Source organism: Accipiter gentilis, chromosome 34, assembly GCF_929443795.1.
Source record: "Accipiter gentilis chromosome 34, bAccGen1.1, whole genome shotgun sequence".
Classification (NCBI taxonomy): Eukaryota; Metazoa; Chordata; class Aves; order Accipitriformes; family Accipitridae; genus Astur; species Astur gentilis.
The window spans coordinates 1847157-1866447 of record NC_064913.1 but is presented as its reverse complement, the minus strand read 5'-3'; the positions used below and the strand labels follow the sequence as shown (position 1 = coordinate 1866447).

The window sequence follows — 19291 nt, the reverse complement described above, 5'->3', positions numbered from 1 at the left end:
ACTTCGCAGCCTCTGTCAGAGACCAAAACAAGCTACAGAAAATATAAGGCAGAGCAAAACCAAGCCCAGTAGGATTATTCATGTAACTATGTTAATAGAATTCGATCTTCTGAAATGCCTTTGGGTTCTTTTGGATGAAGTGACTTTGTGTAGTGCTAGGGGCTTTGGCCCAGAACACTTGTAAATCATCCATGGAAGAAGTAGAGAGTGTGGCCCTAAAGTTAGAGAAACATAGGGTAAACATCAGAATATTGCACTTCAAAATGGAGAGGATCATGAGGGCACACTAAAGATAGTAGTGACTACCAAGGAAATCACTTCCAGTTTAGGTATTATTAAAATTGTTCAATAACTGGAAGCTAGCCATACAAAAATAAAATCTGCCTGATTAAGCTGTCACAGGTACATATACAGCAATGATGGTTCAGGTTATGGTTATCAAATCTCAAGGCAGAGTTTCTTCTCAAAAGCACTGACTATGGGATTTCTTTCTCCTTGGATCCTCTGTTGCCAAAGCCTGTCTACGTCAATCAGCACAAAGTGGTCCCGCTGCAAGAGCCAGCATGACTGACTGGAGCATCGTGGTAGTATGTTTGTCATTGGAAAGAGCCTGTTTGAATAACAGTTGAAATTAGTTGCATAAAGCACAAATTTTTGGCACTACTTAGTATAAAAATGGGTATAGGCAAAATTCAGCCTTGTGACTTTATGCGCCACTTTCTAGGAATGTCACAGTTACAGGCTATTGTGGACACCATCTACTGAGAACCAGGTTCCCTCTGGATTCTTCTGCAGGAAATAATGTTATTTTGAATTCTTCTGGCTTGTTGAACAACAATGCAAAATTTTGCATGGAATATATCCTGTGTCTTCCTGATACAGAGCTGGGGGAGCTGGAGTTTTAGTCATCAGGAGCAGTACCCTCTCTGACAACATTAGGCATCTTAAAAGTTTGGCTCCCAGTATAAATTAATCTTTTATTTTTCTTCCCGTATCAAGGAAGAGACATAGGCACCTCTAGCATACCCCACCAGTGCCTATTTTTTTTCTCATTTATGACAGGTTTTTTGTGGTTGTATCTCTAGAGATTCAATAGGCTAAACCCAGGTAACTTCCCTTGCAGTGAACAGGCCATACTATGTCCAGTCTGGCTCTGCAAGTATAATGAATCAGGAAATTTCAAACAGCAGTTTGAAGGAAAAAGTTTGTTTATTTTTGTTTAGGACAGGGGTATCTTCCTTCTTGTGCTTCATGGGTGACATAAAATAGAGTCTGCAAATCAAAAACGTTTCCAAATATAGCTCTGCTGTTGGCCTGGAGGTTGGTTGTGACACTAGAAAATGGCACTGCTTCCAGCACTGTATGGATGACATAATGAAATGTCTTCCAGCTGAAAAGGTAGACGTTCCTCACAGAATTAAATCTCCAAGATCAGAACAAATTTAGCAATCCTTTTTGTAGGATAAAGCAGTTCTTAGCATACAGGTAAAATTGTACACTATTTAAACTAATGAGAGGTTTTCAGTAGGCTAGCCTGGGAGTTTGATATCACAGTATATATTTAGCTGGATGTATTTTCTTTAGTAAAGCTGCCAGTTTATTCATTAGCCCTATGGTCACGAACCAGCAGTCATTTTTTAAAACTTTAACTTTCTATTTTTGTGTGTGAAGTTTCTGCCAAAGTTTTTGAAGACTATTTTATCTCTCATCTATGTTATTCAGGCTAGGCATATTGCATCTAAAGTTTGAGGCAGGTTTTCTGGGACAAGCTATCTGGGACATTTCATTTCATTTAAACCTACTCTTCCAGTCTTACCGTCTTTGTATAATACCATGTAAATACTTGATAACAGTTCTATATCCATAACCAAAACACTATCAGCCATTTCCCTGTTATAATATCAGGTTTGTAAAAGACTTAAAATTCTCCAAGCTGTTTAGCCCATGCTTAATATTTAAATGTGCTCCAATTGTGGACTGCTATATACATTCATCACTTCGATGCACTGCTTCCGCACATAGAGTTGTTACTGCTTCAGAGCAGCTGGTCATGCGTGATTATAAGCAGATATAGCTCTACTTTCATCCTGTCTACAGTCTTGATGTATCTGTCCTCTGCTGAAAATGAGTAACACAGCTTCATGACAATTGAAGTGTCATCACACTGTATTAACAAGGCCTTCGTATCAGCATCAGGAGGAAATGTGTTGACACCTTGTTTACAACCATCCTCTGTGGACGTCAAGAGCTGACTCTCCTTTCACTCACATCTATTTTACATTGGTGCAAGTCCACCGGGTTTATGGGTACTTTTCCTTGATAGTTGTCTGAGAAGAGAATCAGATTCAGAATTCAACAGTTCTGCTCATTCTGGAGTTGAATGTTAGTTTAAGATCTTGGACTTGCAGAATGTTCTGAATGACTTTGTGCATAGTAGTTTTAAATGTAAAAGTCTAAACATAATACTGTAGTTTTAAAGGCAAAAAAACCTTTTTAAATGTACAAGTGTAAGCATAATAAAGCATAAGCTTGATATTCATGTGAACCAGGTTTTTTTTTTTAATCCCTGAGTGCTTAAGGTTAGTAATTTGGTCTGCCCTTCAAATATGGACTAGTGGTTTCAATTTTAAGTAAGTCCCTGATATGACATTTTTAGATTGAGACTTAAGAGAAATTCCTTTTTTTTTTTCTCAGTGATTAAAATCCATTCTAGTTTTAAAGTATAATTGTATGGGTGAAGTGCATCTAGAAATAAGCAGCAAAAATATAGATTCCTCTGTGTCTCTGATGTCACTGCTATTGCAGTCTCTGGCTTCAGAAGCTTCAGCACCCATCAGGACATCCCCACTACCTGATAACCACCCGCTTATGGTCTTTTACTCCTCAGTTGATCCCAGACAGACTGGTGGTACTCACTTAACTGCCTTAAATACCACTCCCACTCCAGCTTTTGGGGTTTCTGTCTTTTCTCTTTCAGACATTGTGTTTGCCAGTCACAAAAATCTATGACTTCACTGCTGCAAGTGTCCTCCTCTCTCTCTTATGTTGAGTTTCCACTTTCCCTCTGCTCTTCACACACCTTCTTCACTCTTCTTCTTTCATCAGGTCTGTTCCTTGATGCATTTTCTTTTTTTTCCCTCCTCATTTTTTTACCACAGCCATCCATGTCATTGCTGCAGTATGGCTCTGGAGAGAAACTATAACACTGCCAGTTCCCTCGCTCCTCCCCACAGGATTCTTATGATTCTTGTAATGAAAAGAAATCAGGGAGGAGGGAAAGATGGGCAGCTGAACTGTAATCTCCAGTAGCATGAGTTCATTGGCCTCATCTTTTCTGCACTGTAATACCTCTATTATTCTTGTCTGACTCATATAAACCATGCCTGGTAATATCATCTTTCCACATCTTGCCAGCCCCATCATCCCCTCAGTATGATCCCTGCTGTGGGTTTTCCTGTCCTTTCATTCCGCCACAGAAAAGCTCTTCCGATTTTCTTGTCATCTCACTCTTGCCTGTGTTTCAGTTTGCCCCTTCTCTCGTTGCTCTCCTGCAGTGGCATAGTCAAGAGGTAATGAAGTCCGCCAGCTTCTACTTTGGGCAAAAAAGTGCTTTTCCACTTCTCCGTGCCCAGCCAGGAATGCCGAGTGAGGAATTTGCACAGCTCTTGCTGCAGCCTCCTACTCCGCTCCCCAGCAGCAGCTGCTGCTGTGCCACGCTCACCCTTCTCCAGCTCCTTCTCCCGCAGCCGGCTTGGCCGCGCAGGACAGGACCACGACGGCTCCTTCTGCCCCTGACGCTCCCTGCTGCCCTCGGGCATCGCAACCAGCAATTCACCCATGGCTTGGGGGACTGAAAACGTCTGCTTGCATAGAAATATGTACACAGACACACGCTCACGTATATAAACACACATATATATATTTCCATGTGTTCATATGCATATCTGTATGTATACGTATACACTCTCGCATGGAAACAACTGACGTCCTGGTTCTCTCCTTTCCCTCCGCAGGGCATGTTAGCATGCTTGTTTGAAGTGCAGGCGTGGCACACCAGTTTTATCTGCTTGTTTCAAATCTTTATGGGTGGAAAATTACACTTCTGCATGTGACTATGCATGTTTGCATCGTACAGACTTGGCTGTAGCTGATTTTTCCAAAGTCTTTCCATGTCATCTATCTCTCTCAGTCGTTACATTCTTTGAGGCAGGGCTTGGCTTTTCATACCTGTGGGCAGCCCAGAGAGGCTCCAAACCCTACTGGTGCTGGCAAAATATGTTTTTAAAATAAAATACTCCTAAAAATAAAAGCTTCAAGAAGAATTAATGCAGATAGCTTCTGGGGTCCCAAGCTTTTCAGAACACTCACTACTAGGTGGAAAAAAAGCCCAGCTGAATATATTACAAGTGTGTTAAATGCAGCTTTAAAATTGTTGTGCTGTGGCCAACACACTGTAATTTTTCACAGGCGTTGCTGTGCTGTGGGAAAGGAGGAGGAACACAGATGAGCATTTCTTTGTGCAGGAGGCTGGGTGTTTCTCAGCAGCTCTGTCCTCTAGGCTGCTCGCTCACAAGCTTGACTCCTTGCCTGAGGCTGGCAAGAGGCAAGTTTCCTTCTCTTGTGTTTCTTGCTTTCGCTCTCCCACATCTCTACAAATCCACTGAGGAGCTCCACCCCTGCATTCTCACGCTTCTTACTGTGACTATAAACAGCACCTTATTCTCTGCCAAATCAAGTTATCTGCATAGGTCATTTCAACCTAACTTTTGTGCCAATCCCATTTTAATTCAGCCAGAATACTGGCAACAACCTTTTCTTTTCCTTGGACTGCAGGAATGCTGCCCAAAAAGTATCCACTATTTCAGAAACAAGAAATGACTTAATGTTAGAAGCCTGATCTCCGAAGGGATGACTACACGGGGGAAGCTGCTTGTGTTTTTCCCTTGTCTGCACAATCTTGAGCCTTGTCTCCACTGGATCTTAATCCACCAGTGTCAAGGTTTCCATATAAAATCCCTCATGTAGAAACAATTGAGAACACAATCAGTATCTCTTTTCATTGGCCAAAGTCCCAAGACAGACTAGGACTTGCCCAAGACAACTTATTAGAAGCCTATACCAGGGCCCTTTAGCTACCAAAGCCAGAAGAAGAAGTAAACTTCTATTTTAAAAAGACCAGTTCGGCTCTCCTGGGTATAACCTAGAGCTTGCAGATACAACCCCATCTTAACTGATGATTTCATGCATCTTCAAAAAAGCCCTGATGAATAAAATGACTCATTCCTGTTACCTCCAAAGCAGCCCTGTCATCAGAATAGACACTCCCTTTCGGCAATGCGAGTCTATATGGTTGCAGTTTAATATCTGGGACATAGTTCTGACCTCTTAAAACAGAACAAGCAGGGGATCCCAGGGTAACAGGCGACTGTATACTTGACTTCCAAAGTAGCCCGTGCAGGGGGCACAAAGTTGTGTGTTTGAACACTTGCAGCTCAGACTTATATTGGATAGTGCACCTTGACCACACCACTGAGATGCTCCACAGTTCTGCTCCTCTCTCCTTACCGGCTCTTGCTCATCAGCATGTTTTTCCTTTTGCATCTGCCATCTCTATTTTAAATGGGCTGCCAGCCGTGAGTCCCCTTTTGTCTGACTTTCACTGCAAAGGTCCCTGTGACTTTGTTACAGCTATCACACCAAGAACCCAAAACAGATGGCTGCTAGCCTCTCTTTTTTATATCCAATCCACTGTTGTAAATAATTAAAGTGAATCTGCTGATGAGAATCAGGGATAGTTCAGGTGACCTTTCTGCCAATGCTTTTAAGGTTTTCAAACAATTAGGAGCCACACCTTGTGCCTACAGTTAACTTATAAAATCAATTCTCCTTTGTCATTTCTCTACCTGCTCTACCTTTGTCACATACTCCCCTTCTTCAAGGTCATTTAAAAGCCCCGAGGGAAGGAGAAAGTGATAGCATCTCACAGGTGTTTTTAGTGCTCAGTTGGGAGGAAGGGGTCCCAGTTGTGAACAAGGCTTGTGCTTTTATAATGCGAGTCAGTCAGATAAAGCAGTAATGGTGATAATAAAGAACACTCTACCAGAGAGACAGCGGTGATATCTGGGTGATATTTTGGATGCTTTTGCTTTCAGGTATGAGCAACCTGAAGGTGCCAAACAATTGCAAGGTCATAACATAAGGTCATGTAGGGAAATTGCAGTGAGAACTCTAATAAAACAATCTTTCCAGGAATCTTTATGGCTTGGAGAACTCAAGGGTCAAAGACAACCTGTAGCCATGAGACACCAGCATGCTTTGTACTGTGGACAGGAAAACACTGTGTCCTCTGCAGGAAACCTTTGCTGTGGGGAAGGTCAGCAAAGACAGTGCACAGATTGCCAATGAAGAAAAAGAATTAGTTAAGATAGCTGTACATTTGCATTTTTTCAGGGCTTAAATGTGGAAAACCTTAGATGGGCTTAATTGTTGGACCCTCACAGGCTGCTTCAGATAGAAGCTGCCAGTACGACCTCCTCTAAACTTGCTGTCTAGCCATATTGCAGTCTGTGAACTCTTGAAGTGTTTTATAGGTGTGCAATAAGTCAAGGAACCTCAGGTGTTAAGTTTAGCTTCAGGACAGCTATCTGAGGCTCACAGTTCAAACAACTGATGCATGTTCTATGTCAGGTCTCAGCAACAAACAACCAAAAACTTGGCCACTGTTCGGATTAGAGGCCTGGGTGTTAGACTGTTGGATTACACTGCTGATGTTTTGGCAGTATGCTGAAGAAGGCAAAATTTAAGTGAAATTAAAAGAGATTGCTTGTTCAACTGGCTGATACAATTAACACCAGCAGGGGAAAAAAAAAGAACAGCAACTCAAATAGGAATAGGAAAATGACAGGTTAGAAAGTAATTGGATAAACTAGATGTGTTCAGATTGCCTGCGCCTGATGAAATCCGCCCCAGAATAGCGAAGGAGTTGGCTGAGACAGCCTTAAAGCTGCTTTCAATTGTTCGGAAAGAATTGTGGCAGAGCAGTGAGCATCCACGAGACTGAAAGGGGGCAAGGCTAACACCTACTCAAAGGGGCAAGCAAGCCACTGAATTGTCAAGCTGGAAAAAATGAACAATCAGACTCTTTGTGACCATCTCAAAGAACACAAAGTGGTGAGTAATAGCAAGATGGATCAGAGCAAATCTGATCTAATCCAGTCCAAACAACCTAATTTCACATGATGAAAAGTGGTCAAGATTACTGCATCTTCCCAAGCTGCTGTCAGCTGAGGCGGGCGACATATGCTTGACCCACCCAATTTGCAAATCAGGCCTATGTCTACAAATAAATGCATTAATTGATATATTTTTCTTCGCAATTTGTGGGAGATAAAAAGGCACACAGAGAACATATGTTCAGGATTTTATTTTTTAATTAGAGAACAGAATATATTCCACCAGTTGCAGTAAAGGGAAAAGGAATAACCTGATCTCCATGTGCACTATTAAAAAGAGAAGAATAGACAAGGAAATACTCTTGATCTCCAACAAAAAAAATAATCACGTTATACAGAACAAAACTATCTGATCTAAAGGGTAATTTAGTGTTGGACTAGATTGTGGAATTGCCATCATCTGAATTCTTCAAGAGCTGATGAGACAAACACCTACTAGGAATCACATGGTTATTCCTCATACTTCCAGTTTTGTTTTCTGCAGGTTTCTGTGATTTAGAAAAACTTGTGGCCTCTTCTAGTGCTGGTGAAACAAACAAAAGTTCCTCTGTCTGAGGAGTAAGGTGCCTTGCACTTTGGGAGAACTCTGACTACCAAAACAGATACCCCAGACAGTATTTCCCATCCCTCTTTCCTAGGTTCAGCTCCCAGTTCCAGCCACTTCAACTTCTCGGGCTTTTTTGCTTTCACTTCTGCAACGTCTACATCTGCGGCAGCTGGCAGCCCCATGCCATGCAGAACGCTGTGTTTAGGGCCACTCTCTGGTGTTCATTTTACGATGAATAAGGCAGAAGGAAGAGGGATTCAACGTACTGTAACACCTGGGGGACGCAGCGCACTATCAGATAAGTACCGACCTCTCTGGATGCACCGGTATCCTCCATGCACATTCAGCAAACGTTGCTTTATAAAGCTCTCCCTGCCTGCTGTATAAGCGCTGCTGGGAGGACAGGGCAGCTCCTGCAGGGCACCGAGCCCTGGGTGGAAGCTCGATGTTCTCACCACACACCTTCAGCATCAGCTTCTTTAGGTGTTTTGTTGGGCCAAGACAGCTAATGAACAACCGGTCTTGTAAGGAATATAGCCAAGACAGCTGTAGAGACTGAATCAGCAATTTGTTTGGTCTGATACCCATTTTCCTCTCCCATTATGAAGTGCTTTACCCTCCCCCCCAAGGTCAGTGTGTAGTTTTTTATGGAGCAACAGGCTCAACTGGGGATGATACAAGCCTCTGGGGGAAAAAACATAACTGAGATACACGTGTGGCAAAAACTTGACCTTTTGCATCTATCCATATTGCTGGGCGAATCTTTGTAAAATCAAATCCACTCTACAGGATTAGCTAGAAATAGTCTCTAGAGCTGAAGTGTTTGTGTCCCCCAAAGGTAATTCCAGCTGAGAGCCATGCAACTTCTTTCCTACTAATTTCAACTGGAAATCAGATTGTAATACAAGTAATCCATTTAAAATTAGTCTTTGCAGATTGGCCTTCCAGCAAAAAATAATAGAAGCGAGAGTAATCCACAGAGACCAGCAAAGATTCCTGCGGAGCCCGGTGGAATTTCCATTAAAGAGATGACAACTGTCCTGAATTAGCAGTCGCTGTTTCTGGCAGGGAAAAGCTAATTTTACCAGTACAGCTGTATCACTTGCCAAACAGATCATTCAAAAAGAGGGGTTAGTGACTGGCGTTTAGGTGAGAAGTCGTGCTAAGGAAGCTGGATAAAATTGCCTTACAGAAGGGAAATTGAAAACACGGAACAGGTTGTGCCAAGGGGAAACCCGAAACAGGCAGTTCTGATCAGCAGCGGGCAGAAATAATGACTGGCAGAGAGGTGGGAGATGCCAAGGAGCGCGTTCATTTTCCATTGCTTGACGTGTACCTGCCAAAGGACAGCCTCAGTAACCCCTTCTGGCCCTTCCGTGTTCCCAGGTAAGTCAACTTTTCCCTCTGAACTCTTTCACCGTCTTAGAGATCATTCTCTTCTCCTCTCCTTCTGTCTTTTAAATTGTTTTCGAAAGGTTTCCCTGAAGGGTGCTCAATCTATCAGTGTCATTTATGTTATCTACAGGGAAAACCGGAGCGTGAACAGCTGCTTCCACTTGCAATACGGTCCTCTCTCTAGGCCTTCTGCTGATGACCTCCATAGTACATGTGTTGAAATCTAAAATATTTATACATTGGGGCGACACTGTTCTTCTAATTAGTGCAAATGATGTTCCATGTCTTTCATAGCATCTCCTCCGAGACAACATATGTGATCAGCTGTAGCAATAAATTTGTTCTCTCTCTCTCCTTCATTCTCTCTATCCTCCTGCCATGCTTAAAGCTGGTTTTATTCTTGGCTGAGACCCCTTCCATTTAGCACTGTCACATTTACTGAGTATCTTGGAGTAAAACTTGATTATGGTCTCTCCAGGGAACCAAGTAAATGTCTTTATAATAAGAGTATGGCTAAAGTACGAGGAATAGTACACTTCCTTCAACCCTGTTAAGGTTGAAGCCATGCTACGGAGTTTATTTAGGATGCCACATCTCAGATACTGCTCCACCAAATGATCTGTACAATGGTTCAGCAGGACGGGTTGGAAGTAAAAGCAACGTAAGGGATTGCGTTAGGGCTCGTGCTCTGGAAGGAGCTCAAAGCCATGCACCGATTTGGCGTTTCATGAGCTGGAGCTTGATCTTTCTCTCTGGCCGTGACTCAGAACCTGGCTGAACTCCGTCGCTCCTGGCAGCCCAGAGCTCTGCTCTACCTTGGGTCCCTGCAAACTCTTTGATCGACTCTGAATAAAACAAGTATTGGCTTAACACTGCCAGGTGTCATGGGTAATATTAAGTTGTCATATAACTCTCCAGAAGGCCAAGAGAGAAAATAAGCAGATCTGAAATGGATGCCATTCCAGCTGCTCATTGAAAAGCATTTCATAACACTTCCCTCAACACTGTGTAAATATGAAATCCTTCTGCAAGTAACCCTTGGAGGGAGCTAAATATTCTTACGCCCAGAGGAGTACATTGAGGCACAGAGGAGTCAGATCTCTGGAGGGGGGCAATGCTGGAGGAGGACTCAGCAGCCTTCTTCCACCTACCTGCTCCGAGCCCCCCATGTACGTGGTCTACCCCTGGGCCCTGTGCCGCAGCTCGGTTTTAGAGCAGGCTGGATTTAGAGAGGCTTGATCATCTGGTCCCCGAGGCACAGCTTACAGCAGCTCTGTCGCTATTGCCCAGCACGGCAGCAGGTTCCCAGTGCCGGGGACGGGCAGTGCTGGTGCCCTGGGTCGGTGGCGATGGGCTGGCATTGCATGGCTGTGAGACAGCCGGGCTTTGCTGCTCCAGTTCAGCATTGTAACAGTGCAGAAGGTGCTGATTTCTGCTTCTAGACCTTTCGTTCTGCTGTGGCAGAAGCATATGGGCGATTTGGATGCTGATTTATAAGGCAGACAACTCCAGCAAAGTCCATTTTAAAGGCTGTGATTGAACTGACTGATTTAAGTCAGCCAGAATTTTGCCAAGGGTCTCATTTCTACCTGATTTTTCCCAGTTGAGGATTTATCGGCAAATTCAGTCAACCTTTTTGATCCTGTACTAGTATGTACTGATTGTGCCTTCATAAATTAGAGCACATGCTGCTTTACCAAGGCGACAGTGTAGCAATGTAATTTTTCAGAACTAATGCTTGGGCAATAATAATTTGTCTGTTCGACAATATTAAAGTTTTCTTACGATCCTCTGTCTGCCTCATCTTTCCCACGGAGAATTCTGCTGTTGCTTTATTCCATGGTTTTTTTCCCCACCACTTCACACGTGTACCTTTCAGCATCTGAATTCGGCCAGGCTGAGATCCAGGATGGGGGCACGGGGGACCCCCCGACTCGGCCGTGCCAGGATGCTTCGGGAGGCACCGGCTGGAGCAAGATGTCGGGGTCCGGCCAGACCGGCAGTGCTGCCGGGCTGCCCCCCCCGGGTTCATCTGTCTGGCCCATCGACCAGCCAGACTGACACAGCTAATCCCCCTCGCTGCCAGGGACAGCTGTCAGACGGTGCCAGCTTTTTGGTCACTGCCAGCCCAGGCCAGGTTTAAACCGGTGTCCTGCGGATGGCCTTGGATCTCATCATCCCTCCCGCCAGTGACTTTCCCTTTGTTTTGTAAACTGGAGTTTATGCTGCTGGGTAGGTGGTGCTGGTGCTGGCGACGATGGCGAGGTGGCCCGAACCCGGAGAGGCGGGAGGGTGAGCTAACCAGCCCTACAGGTTTGAGTCTGGAGTCCAGGGTCGGCACCAAAGCCTGTAAAATACAAACAGGAGAGCGTGTTTGGCAGTCGCTCTAAACCACATCCCTGCTTATTGTAGTCCTGACTGCAAAGGTCACAAAGCACGCAGGGGAAGGCTACTTCTAATTATTATCCCAGTTACAAAAAAAAAAAAAAAAAAATCCCACACATGCAGTCATCCATGCAGAAGGGAAGGAAGGGACATGTGTCTTATATAAAGCAGCAGCTTTGGGGATTCACTTGACTTTGTGTGTGCATATGTGTGTGTAACATTTGGTGAAGAAAATGCTCTTTCTGTTGGAATGGATATTATTCATGAATACGGTTCCAGTTTAGCTAATTGCTCTTGACTTCAAAAAAAGAAGGGAAATTTCCAGTAAGTCTAAACACCTTACTTAGATATCTTCAAAATGAAGCATTTCAAATTCTCAATTTAAAACAAAAAATTTTCATGATTATCAATCTGTTTTTAAAGACAGGTTTAAGGTGAAGAAGAAGATACTAAAGAAAAAAGAAAGCAGCCAACCTAAAACTAAATTTGTCAGGTATTCTAAATTTGGCCATCTGACTGACTGAATTCATCTTTCACGCAGCCCCTTCTCAGAGGAGCTGAAGTGCGATCTAACCGTTCAGGGTGAGTCTTTCACTCAAACCCTGCCTGATGGGGAAGTCTCTGCATACCACAGTGATGAAGGTAGGCCAATCTCTGTCCTTCAAAGAGGCACCTGAAGCTATATCACTGAGGATTAAAATCTTCTGGGACTCTCACCTCCCAGATGGACAGATGGCAACTCCACATAACAATAAAAGCATCCTTGCAAAATAAATGGAAGACAATTAGCCACCTCCTACATATCGGGAGACCCTAATCCAGGCAGCAAGTGTTTGATGGGGATTTGAGAGTGATCAAACAAGCTGCTCTTAAACTGTACTTTTTCTACAGCATATGGAGGGTAGAATTTAGGGCTGTGCAAAGAACAGATTTTTTTTCTTCTTCTTCTTGGTTCTGCAACTGAATGGCAAAATCAGAAATAAAAAATTACAATTTGGATTGAATTCTAGGTTTTCTCTAAAACAAGACTGTCGTGGTGTAACCCCAGCCAGCAACCAAGCCCCACCCAGCCGCTCGCTCCTCCCCAGTGGGATGAGGGAGAGAATCAGAAGAGTAAAAGTGAGAAAACTCGTGGGCTGAGCTAAAGACAGTTTAGTTTAATAGGTAAAGCAAAAGCCATGCACGCAAGCAAAGCAAACCAAGGAATTCATTCCCCACTCCCCATGGGCAGGCGGGTGTTCAGCCATCTCCAGGACAGCAGGGCTCCATCACGCCTAACGGGGACTTGGGAAGACAAACTCCATCACTCCCAACATCCCCCCTTTCCTTCTTCATCCCCCAGCTTTATGTGCTGAGCATGACGTCTTATGGTCTGGAGTATCCCCTGGGTCAGCTGGGGTCAGCTGTCCCGGCTCTGTTCCCTCCCAAATCCTTGTGCCCCCCCAGCCTGCTCGCTGGTGGGGTAGGGGGAAAAGCAGGAAAGACCTCGACTCTGTGTAAGCACTGACTGCTCAGCAGTAACGAAAACATCCCTGAATTATCAACACTGTTTTTAGCACAAATCCAAAACATAGCCCCATACCAGCTACCGTGAAGAAAATTAACTCTGTCACAGCCAAAACCAGCACAAAGACTAACAAAAATTATTACCTATTCACGATTGATCCCATGTATTTCATTTCACTTTCAGCCATTTAAAAAGCCAGACCAACACATGGTCCCTTTAAGAAGACGCTGTTAATACTTCTCTTTTATTGCAGTGTTAGTGATTACAGTGTTGGCTCGGGATGTGGGATACCAACATTGAATTCCCTACTCTCCCAAAGGGTCCTTCCGTTCACTTTCTCCGGACAGGGCTTTTACTGTGTGGGTGTCCTGGAGCTTGCTCTGCTGACATTATTCTATTTATTTGTATTTCTAAGCAGATGCTGGAGTTTTGACGGGACCCAGCAGCCTTGCCAGGAGGGTGGACCCGGTGTGGCAAGGCTGGGCACTGGTCCCTCGTGGTGGCAGTGGATAAGCCAGGGACGCCAGGGACAGTGCCGCAGCTCTGAGAGCAGGAGGGAGCCGCAGCCGCACGGCTCCGCAGCCGAGCACCTCCCAGCTCTGCTCGAGCTTTGAGCTGAACCCTTCCTAGGTCATAAGGAAATGCTGTCAGAGGTGCAGAGGCTTCTCCACCCCTGTGTGTGTTTGCTTTTCTTCTGGCTTTCAGAGCCAACGTTATCACGCCCCGTACCTGCCTGGAAATAGAGCCTCTCACTCCACCAAGGGCCACGGTTTTGCTCCCAGCCCAAAGCGCTGTTACCAAAACTGCTTCTGTTTCATACCGCTCTGACCACATCATACCTGTTAATTCCTTTAGGCTCCCAGAGGCACCTGCATGAGGTTCATCACGTCCTTCTGTTTTCCATAAGCCTCATTGCGGTTTTCGCCCCACTGTCGTACCCGGTCCCCACGGCTTTAGTTCAGCCCCCGAAACCCTTCCTCTTTCCACCCGTTGGGTTTTCTTTTGTGCAGCTCGCCAGCCCCTGCTCATGCCACAGCTCCTGCTCACACTGGTCTCCTTCCCTTCCACAGTACATGGCCACGTTGCCTCCGGTGGCACAGTTAAAGAGGATTTTTCTACCGCCCTAGCCCCAGGAAGCCTTAAGAAAGTCACTTCCCAGAGGCCAGATCCTTCCTGGGACTTGCCAGGTGCAGGGTAAGGCTAGCAGACAAATTTCAATATGTATTTCTTTCAGACCTCTACCCCATCTTACTGCACTCACCAGTGCAACGTCGCAATGACTTCCCACGCAAAATTAGTGAGTGAGCGACTTCTCTCTGCATTTCTTCCCATTCCCAGCTCCTGATTGTTCAGCCTACAAACTGGCTGGCACTGGTGTTGTCTCCCATCATTTCTTAGCACAGAGTCGGGTACAAAGGGACTCTGATCTCCACAGATCTAAGGCCTGCTGTATCAATAGCTAATTAAAGTTTCTTCTGTATTTAGGACCCTAGTCATTCTTTTACTGACAGTGCTGTGAAATTGCAGCGACTGGAAATCAGACTCAGTGGTATTAAAAAATAACCAAACAGACTGAACACATCAAACGTTTTCTGACCTGTTTCACTTTGTCTCCCTTATCTGAACCACATGGGTGGAATTTAGCTCCTCTATTTTTAAACCTTTAACTCAGGCATTGACCTCTTTACTGCAGTCACCCTGGGTTCCCTTTGCAGCCAAAGAAGAGAGAAGCACTTCTGGGGTGGTTTGCTTGGCCTACTTTTGGGGTCTACTTTAGGGGAAGATGAAAAGGACCCCAGAAATGCCCATTTCTTTTCACTGACTGTAAAGAAAGTCTTGGTAGTCATGCCATATGCCTAGAGTGTCAATCAAAACCAAACCCAAGTGCTCTGAGGTGCCTTTTATACACCACTGTGCATACTGTTAACTCTGAATAAGTGGATTATTCATAGCATATATAGAATGTTGTATGTTACATATGTTCTGTATTTATACATATATATAATAGCAAGTCCATGAATTCATGGATTACTGGGAAGTTACTCAAACAGCTGTAGTTATCATTGCAACATTTTTCTCAGTTTCTTAGAGGAGAACTCCACCTTCAAACCAGTATTTGTACCAGAGTAGACTGTGCAGCGTATAGATTTGCTAGGCCCTCGTCCTTGGTGATTCTTTGCGTTTCTGTCAGCGTCACCCCAGCACCAGCCATCAAGTCAGAGCAGCAACCCGGGCAATCTGGCTCGGGATATTTCTTTAGGTCTTATCAGGGCTGCAAAGCAGCTTGCTGGGGAGGACGGCTGGAACCTTAACTACCAAGTACTCGTAGCATCCACCATAAGTTGAGTCCTTACTTGGGCACAACTCCCACAGAAGCTTTTGGGATCAAGGACTTCATGTGTCATTGTGAGACACCAGGCTGTCCCCATTTTTTTGCCCCAGCTGACCAAAACAAGGTCTGGAAATTTGAATCTACATTTGAACCTATGTGTTGGTCACTTGATGCCAAGACCAACAATAAGCAAAATTAATAACTCACCAGTGCCACTGGCTCTGCCTGATGGATGCTGTTACACTGCAGCCATCCCAAAATGGAATTGGCACTTACACAAAAGGATGTTTTTAAAAAAAGCACTCAAAATGCTACATGAACTAACCTTGCTGATACATTTATTGCAGAAGACAACAGGTTTTTTGGGGAGGCAGGCCACTTATGCCTTCTTGTATACACCTAAACAGTAGCTCTGAAGAAAGTTTTCATTTTCTGGTACAAATCACCATGGGAGGATGTAATAATTTGACTTCTTTTTTTTTTTTACTTCAGTACGCACCTGAGAAGAATGGGTATTAGTCACAGCAGGGGACAGAGGACTGATTGCACAGATGAGGGGAGACATGCTGCCATACATATAAACTACATACATGTCTTAGGAGCATGTTCTGAGATCACTAATTTGTTTAACTTACCCGCAAGATAATATAAAGGAATGGAAGAGAATAAGCTGCTGCCATCACTTTTCAGCAACAGTAAGTCATTCAGTCTTGAGCACAAATATTGCAGCAAACCCTCTTGATACAAACACCATTTTGTGATAGACAATTCAGTTTATTTCCTTGAATTGGAATGCTAATTAAATCTGTCAGTGGTTCTCCTGCCAAAGATCTGCTGCTACATCTGTGGGCAAAGCTGTATTTAAATACACTTCAGAGCCAATAGCATTTCATTGATGAGAGTTATGAAGGGAACGTAACCATCAAAAATATACCCTGTTATCTTCTCACCTACAAAAACAATCTGAGAGGCAGGTTCTTAAGTGGAGCCGTCTTTTGGTAATGGGTCTAACTTTCTGTATGGCAAATGAAAGTATTGTGGATAATATCTTAATCTTTCAGTGTAACTCTTTCCAATGATGATCTGCATTAAAAAACCATGGCAAGATATTTTCCCTTTCTTCCTAAGAGGCATTGTAGCTCTTTTATTTTATGCTTGATGGAGCCTGCAGAAGCTGTCCTGCTATCCTTTATGTGCTGCAATCCTGGCACTCTCATGTACCTTTAAAAGAAAACTGGCCCCCGCTGTACTGTATTTCTTACGGAAAGCCCCAGAGACCAGTATTCTCTTTCCAACTGGAAATGAACCCAAACCACTGATCAATATCCCACTGCATTCAGGAAGGGGGTTTCTCTGCAGGAACAGAACGTCATGGTCTTCATAGTCCATGAAAGTTAACGGTAATCTTTCTGTGGAGTCCAGGACTGTGGAGCAGGTCCCATCTTCTCCCTATGGCAACGCACTGTGACATGAAGCATCTTGTGGGGTGGCAAGGGGCTGAGTAACTCCTCCTGACCACGTTGGACAAGCAAAGTGACACAGGGCACCCACACAACAGCTCTGGTTCTGTCAACCAAACGGCCGCTGAGACTTACAGCGAGGCGTTCACGACCATGGGTGTTGGACAGCCCGGACCTTCTGGCCCCTCTGGGTATTGTCAGGACCCCAACGTCTTCAAGAAGGTGCTTGTTCTATAGTTGCTGCACCGAGAAGTCATTTATGGGACAGAACTTGCATGTTCTCACTGAGCTATTTCTGTGTGTGTGTTTACAGACAGGTTACTCCCATTCCGGGAGCTTATTTAGCAGTGTTACAGGGGCTTTCTGGCTTACAACTGTGCAAGCAAAGTGCGTGCAACTGGAGACCGAGCCTGGTCAAGGCCCTGCGGTCAGCTCCCGTATTTAGGATCTGTGGGAAAATCAATACACCCGGGAAGTCCCCGGCACAGCCCAAGCACCTGGCACACGCTGGCCGTTCCTCAGACCCGTCCTCCTCGTCCAGACCCCACCGCAGGTGCTCCCGCCGCCTCCAGCATAGTACTGGGGGGCTGTGGGTGGTGTGGGCTGAGCTCAGGGGAGGCACACGAGCAGAAGCAGCAAACCCAGCGATCCCACGCGGCCTTGTTTTGTACTTGGAAGCAGTTAGTGGCTATTATAGCGGGACGTGTGTTTGCATATGAGCCCGGGCAAGGGCTTTCCAGAGCAGGAGCAAGGCAGCGGTGGGAGCTGGCTAGTGCCAGCAGCCTGCCCTGAGAGGTGGCTGATGCAGACACAAGGCTCCCGCTGCAACTTAAAAGGCTGTTGATATGTAAATAAAAAGGTCTCATTTTTTTGGGACAGTGGAAGCATGGTGTCAGGTCAAGCTCTTTGGGACTTACAAGGAGGCAAAGCAGCTCTACAGGAGCTCTAACTGATGCTCAGCTTCCTCGTCGCTCCAGCCACCAAAGCATGAGGATGCCCACCTGAGTTAGATAAAATCCTTACACTGTATAGTGTAGATAAAATCCTTACACTATATGATAAGCTATAGCAGGTGCTCTGAGGGCAGCTCTGGGGATTTCACACCGCCCAGAGATCCTGGTATCTTCCAGCATTAAGCCGGAATGATGGACCCTTAATGACATCTAAAGCAACACAGGGTCCTCAGAGCAAAGGTCTGCCTCGATGGCTGTTATTTCCCCAGCGCAGCAAGTGTGATTATTGTTCTTAGCTGGCCATCAGCGATGCAGACAATGGATCTCTGTGTTTGGCTAACAGCTGTTATCACGTATGGGATCAATATGTGCCTGCCACAGCTCAGTATTTTAAGAAGGACAAGACGGAGGCGCAGGAGGTCGCACATGATGTCTCCTCTCCCTGTGCCATTCTTGGTCATAGGTTACTGGGTTATTCTAGCATCTGATGTATCCAGGCTAATCCACTGGAAATCAATCAGATCAGCTGGCAATGGGCATCCAGTGATGACAGATTGAGTTAATGGTCTTTATCACCGGTTCAGTGACAAGGGTCTAATCCTGGTATTTCTGCACCGACGTGCAGAACGGAGCACACATGGGGAAGCACAGAGACAGGCAAGGTAAGCGCAAACATGCTTTTAACTTCTCAAAGACCTGTATGTATGAGCAGGCTGGTGCTGGAGTAAATAACTTGCCCTGTATTTCCAGCAGAAGGTCAGGACCAAGTGACTTATGTTTCTATCTTCCCCCACACCCCACTGACAACGTTACTGACTTACATGTACCTATTTCCTCATTAAGATACATACATTTTAATTATAGAGATGTTCCAGCTTCAGTCTTTCCTCCAAATATATCAGAGCTTTTAATGTTAGCACAGCTATCTAAATAACAGTAATGCCAGAGCTCAGTGCTGTCCTGCTCTGCAGTTTGCATTATTTAATGTTAAGTGTTAATTTAAATATCATTTAAACTAGATGTTTTTGGTTTTTTCTTCTTCAGCATTGCCACATTTCTGAAGGTGATGTGGTAGAGAACTATAGTCCCTATTTTCCCTTGTAGACTTCAAGGTCTGTTCCCCAAAGATCAAGAGGTAATTTTTTGAGTCATAATTGCGGATGTCTTGAATTTGATTCTTTAAGGGAAGTTAGGAAAAAGCACCCAAAACCAGACATTCAAAGTCGCCAGTCATCTTTTAAGGACTTCCTCACTTCCGTGCTGCTTTACCTGTAATTGATCCTCACAGCTATTACCCATCTAGAAAATAGGCCTTTACACATGAATATAAGAAATATTGGTGAGACTGCTGACATGGGAAAGGCCAGCAGGATCAGACCTTAATATTTCACATCTAATCCTATGAGTATTGTGTTTATTAGGTCCCATATGCTCTGCTAATTCCAGCTTTATTTATAATACGTGGCTTATTTCTTAGGAT

General features: G+C 44.6%; 1 protein-coding gene across 1 annotated transcript in view; it reads left to right on the top strand.

The window, feature by feature from the left end:
* Positions 1–8777: 8777 nt before the first annotated feature.
* Positions 8778–19291, top strand: part of LLPH (LLP homolog, long-term synaptic facilitation factor) — a 556390-nt gene continuing 545876 nt past the window's right edge. The window contains exon 1 of the mRNA XM_049792241.1: positions 8778–8787. The gene's annotated coding sequence lies outside the window, so the exon portion shown is untranslated. The remainder of the gene's footprint in view (positions 8788–19291) is intronic.